At 40.1% G+C, this 5,521-nt stretch overlaps 1 protein-coding gene across 1 annotated transcript in view; it reads left to right on the top strand.

The window, feature by feature from the left end:
• The first annotated feature begins 2,315 nt into the window (after positions 1–2,315).
• LOC106877045 (uncharacterized) overlaps positions 2,316–5,521 on the top strand; it is a 22,493-nt gene continuing 19,287 nt past the window's right edge. Inside the window, exon 1 of the mRNA XM_014925832.2 lies at positions 2,316–2,991. The gene's annotated coding sequence lies outside the window, so the exon portion shown is untranslated. The remainder of the gene's footprint in view (positions 2,992–5,521) is intronic.

Genomic DNA, 5,521 nt, shown 5'->3' with positions numbered 1-5,521 from the left:
TAGATATGTAATTCGTCTGACGTTCCGTGTGTCATTGTGGTTCGTCTGAGTTCATTGTTTCATTGTTGTTGTCTTGTGGGACTGTCGTAGTAAAATGTCATTGAGATAAATATGGCGGACATGACTTTTATTTATTCATAACGAACATTGGGTGAGTGCGTTCTTTGTATGTAATTGAATAATAAATGTAATAATTAAATTTGTATAACTCGTTGTGTTATCTCTGCAAGTCACCCGAGGGAAATACAACAGATGGTATGCCCTATGAGCATTATTCTAGCATACCAGACTTGTTTGCAGGGCCTCTTGACAGATATCTACTGCAAATGGCAACAGAATGAGAGAATTCTGAAATCTGTGAACCGAGAAGCAGTGCTACTGCTGAGAAAGGATCCAAATAAGTTGGGTGGTATTAGATAATTTTAGGCCCATCACTCTGCTTAACACAGACATGAAAATTTTGGCCAGGGCGTTAGCAAAGCGGTTGGCGCTAGTCGTCGAGAAACTAGTTGGAGACGCACAAACATGCGCTGTCCCAAACAGGTCCATCCACAACAATCTCCACCTCATGCGTTACATCGTGGATAGGGTAGTCAAGAAACCTAGCATGGGTGGAACTCTGATCAATTTAGATCAGTCAGAGGACAACAAGCACATAGACCTGGTCAGCATTACTGTGAAAGAATACGAGAAAGTAACGATAGCAAAGATTAATCCGGAAAAGGCGGTGGACCTACAGCTCGGCACCTGGAGAGACAGATCTATGCCGACCGATAGCGTTGTAGGACGTTGGACGGTCGGGCCCGTAAAATTGCTCAGGGTCTGGTCTGGACCAGACCTCCAACTGGAGAAGTGGAGTGAGGTGATGAGCCGGGTAGCCAGTCTCACCCAGAAATGGGCCGAGAGAAAGCTATCCTTGAGAGGCCGAGCAGATGTGGTGAACACATACAATGCCTCGGTCATTTACTATTACCTCACCGTCGTGCCTTGCCCCAGTTCATACCTGGTCAGGTGCTCCATTTGCTGTCAACACTCTATAAACGGTGGGCTGGGTATGCCGTGGCTATTGATGGGCAGACCTGTACTGAGGCTGCGGCACATCCAGCATTTCCTTGACAACGGTGAGGAGGTGTGGTCGCCGGTTGTCAGACTCGCTTTCCCACAGCTCGTCTCTTTGACTGAGCTGCAATCTGGGATCAAGTGTAGACTGAGGCTGGGAGTCTGACACCTTGAGTGTCGCCAGGCACTCACACTCTTCAGCCAGTTGGGTAATGCGGTTCACAGAAGTTTTATATGGCATTGTATAAAGGGTTAGTGGTGAAAGGAAACGACGACATTCTTGGGGAGACTCTAGGCATCAATGAATTTCAACTCGCCAGTCTGTTCCGGAGGACTTTCGGGCAGGGGCATATGGATAACTTCCAGAAATCCCTGGCCTGGCAGTGCTACTGGGGGGGGGGGCTTTGCCTGTTCAAGATAAACTCTACAGGCATGGAAGTGCCCTCAGTCAGACCTGCCCGAGACGTGCACTGAGCGATGAAACCGTTCTGCACGCACTTGTCCAGAGCCCGAGCATATCTGATATATGGGTTTATGTTGAATACCTGCTATCATGTATAGGATGTGCCCGCTTGTCAGCTGATTCCATCATGAAAATTGCTCTGCCGCCTTCCTTTGGCCAGCAAGGGGAGGCAATTTACATCTGTCTCGTGGCTGTGGCGAAAGAGGTTGTGTGGTGGTCTAGACTGAAAAGGCTGAAGACAGATACTTTCCTCTTTGGCCTACCCCTCATCAACTTTTTCAGATATCATCTGAAAACGAAAGTGAGGGTTGAGAGAGAAGTGCTGACTTCCAGTAAATTTGTTAAAAGGTGGGTGAATGTGGCGAAGGTGGTCCATGTCAGCGGGCCTACTTTGAGCATGCGCTTTTGAGTTTCCAAAGATGAGAGAGAGGGAAAGATGGGGAGAGGGCTCTTGTCCTAGTGGTCAGGGCGCTTGTGTATTTTTCGTGGGGGTCTCCATGAGTCGCCCTGAGTTGCTTGCCTCTTGTAGACATTTTCTTTGTTATATTTTTCATTGTTATCGACTTTTTACGCGACACTTTACGTAACCCCACTTTGTCCTTCATGTTTTTGTAATGTCCAGTCTTATTTTTGTCGGCCCTTGTGGCTAATAAAGAAAGGATTATTATCATTAATATTATTATCCTTATTATTATTATTATCAATACATTCACACACGCACATATACATACATACGTACGTACGTATCAGCGTGCGTGTGCGTGTGTGTGTGTGTAGACTATTGCTGCTGCCGTCACTGGCACGGCTACTGCAATAGCAACTACCACCACTACGACTACTGTTATCACCACCACGATTACTACAACAGCTGCTACTGCTGCTACTAGTATTAACTATTACTACTACTATTAAAACTTGCCCTGCTCAGAAAGCCGCAACTTGAAACATTTAATCTTCCTTCTCACGTCGTAGTTTTTCTAAACGGGATGCGAAAAGACACGAGAAAAAATAAGCGGAGTACATGAAAGGCAGCTAAATACAAAAAAAAAAAATCAATGGTAACTGACAAGCTGAGCACCCAACCAGAACGACTGACCTATGCAAAAACAAAAACAAAAACAAAAACAAATCTTACAATTTATATGTATATATGTGTGTATATCACAATTTAGATGCAGCGCAACAGCGTTTTCAATGACCAGGTCGCAATTTCGCGCGACGGAAATTTTGGTACCATATTACTAATAATAGATGTTTAAGTGAAATTAACGGATTTTGGAAGGCTAACATGTGTCTTGCACGTTGTGATCGTTTTAGTTTCAACACACGATCTCAGATTAAAACACTTGCCGTGAAAGTACATCTCCATACCAATGGATTTTATTTGTGAGGAAAATAAATGTGGATTGCTTATACATTAGAAGGTTATCTTTACCTGCGTGGCTAATAAAGAAATCTTTTACCTTACGGTGAGTTTGTCTTTTAATATACGGTTCTTCATATACTTTTGCGTTGCACTGTTATTGGAATTTTTGTGTGAAATAAACCGACCTAAAGATATTATTCAACATGGTTAATTTACAATTTGATGATGTTTATTTGGTGAGTATTTAGGAACGATTAAACTTAACAGGTGACATCGGTTGAAATATGTATATAGTGACTGTCTGCCGGAGACGTCTAAATTTCTATTTTGGTTTCTACCATTATGATAATTAGCTGGAAGCTGCTTTATTTATATAAGATTCCGTGTCGATTGTTTCTAATTAAATGATAAACTGTTCATATCATCACAGCACTTTAGAAATGCCTGTAAAAATTTGTTTTCTTACTCCTAAATTAAAATTGATGTTATTCATTTTCAAAAATACTTTTGGTCCTTTTTTTTTATTTTATTATTTCTTATCACTTTTGACTGTGGAATTAGACCACGTAACTACATGTAGTACTTAGCAATTAAAATCACCCCATCATCGCACTTTAGTGAGTCGGTGCTCTTTTAATTGCTTGGCTCCTCTGGTCAGTTTTATTGTAATTCCAACTTTATTTACCCTCCCCCATCGCGCTACGTTCATAACTGCTTTTTAAATATTTATTCTAACGTACCTCCAGGTTTATTTATGAGGATGGGAATTAACAATCGCTCATTAGCGTATCCTGTATTTTACTCGTAGCCATTTATTCTTCCTCATCCTCTCTCTATCGGCTGCTATATAAATGTGACTCGGACCCTGCCGTGCAGGTCAATCTCGTGCATCGCCTTATGATCTGCATTGATTTAAAAGCATTGGTATCAAAGTTATATTTAGCGGTAAAGTTACTGGGTTTAGCTCGGGAAATCATGTTCGTTCCGAGATTTGCGGGACTACTCTAAAATATTCATTCTTAAGGCTTGTCATTTCATTTCGAGGAAACCTCTATATGGTCGCCTGACTGCTAAAAATAGCCAATTTTCTTCCATGTCACACCCTGCCGTTTTAAAAAAAAGAGAAAAACATTGTGTTATATACACTAGGCCTGAAGAAAAAAGCAAATAAGATGGTCACATATAGGCTGGTCATCTGTGAAATTTTTTGATCCGATTTATAAGTCTACTAGTTTGGAGCTGATCTAGGGCTAAACAACAACTCGTGTCGACAAAGACGAGAGAGTCTTGAGAAAAGACCCTTTTCTTTTGGCTGTAAAAATTGACCGAAGTTCTTATTCACCGCTTTACTAAACAATTGAAATTGAATCCATAGTAAATAAAAGTTTCAGTATTTAATTTGCTATATTTCGATGAATTCGAATTTATTTTTCATCAATCCGGAGTCAGTGAATTAAATAGCCTGGTATGCAGCTTAGCCGGCCCTTAAAATAATAACATTAAGGGTCAGGTCAAAAAGATATGTCAGCGGTCTTTGCTTCTTAGGTAAATAAAACTGCGAATTAAAGATCGCCGATAGGGAATGTCTTGCGAGTTGGCAGAATCGTTAGAACGTAAGGATAAATGCTATTTCTTCTGGGTCTTCACAATCTGAGTTCAAATCAAGCCGAGGTCGACTTTGCTTTTCATTTTTCTGGAGTCGATAAAATAATGTACCTTCCAATCAAGAAGGAATGGTGGTACAAAATAATCCCCACCTCCTTAAAATTGCTGGGTTTGTTCCTAAATTTTCTTGTAATCTACACAGACTCTGTGTGTGTGTGTGTTCAATTTCAGTAGTGTCACACTCAGATTTCGTAACATACGAAGCAGTCTACCTTTCATTATATATCTGTTGCTCGGTCACTTACGTAGGTTATGTATAAATAGTATCGGATGATGGGCATGAATTAAATGAGTTTTTAATTATAAGAATAATTATTGATGCGGGGGAAAAAGGACAATGAGTGTATAACCTAGAAAGTCTTATACTAGAAAATATCCTTTACATTTTGGGTTCGTTGATGCACCGCTGAAGAGACTACAGAGTCAGCGTGACGAATTTGACCCTCTCATAGCTTATGAACCACTCATCTTTCATGCGTAACTCATTGATTAAAGCTCTAAACTATGACTTATTTCAGATTTCATGTTGCTGATGAATAAGTAAAGAAATAAGTAATAAACAATAGTTATTGTAGTGGACGACACGGTCACATTACATAATAAACTCTTACATTCTTAAGCAATCGACACTCCTACAGATGTGTACCTTCAGATTTTGTTGAAAATTTCGTTAAAAAGTATTCATTTTTCTGAAAGTTATGTGGTGGTCTTAGGATGTGTAAGAAACAACAGCCAAATCTCCCTTAAATCACATACTTTTTCTTCTGAAAATATTTCACCCATGTGTTTTAACTGCGTAGTGCTAAAAACATTGGGCAAAATCGGTTCGGAGTTGGGTGGTGATGGAGTCGGGGAGTGAAACAAAAAAAATCATAAATTTTCAAAAAATAATTTTTTCCCAATATTTGGATTTTTTTTCCGCATTTTTGATCCCTGGTTTCCGTACTCTTTTTTTTTTTTTTTTTTTT

This window comes from Octopus bimaculoides, chromosome 4 (assembly GCF_001194135.2).
Source record: "Octopus bimaculoides isolate UCB-OBI-ISO-001 chromosome 4, ASM119413v2, whole genome shotgun sequence".
NCBI classification, from domain to species: domain Eukaryota; kingdom Metazoa; phylum Mollusca; class Cephalopoda; order Octopoda; family Octopodidae; genus Octopus; species Octopus bimaculoides.
This window is presented reverse-complemented; position numbering and strand designations above follow the sequence as displayed.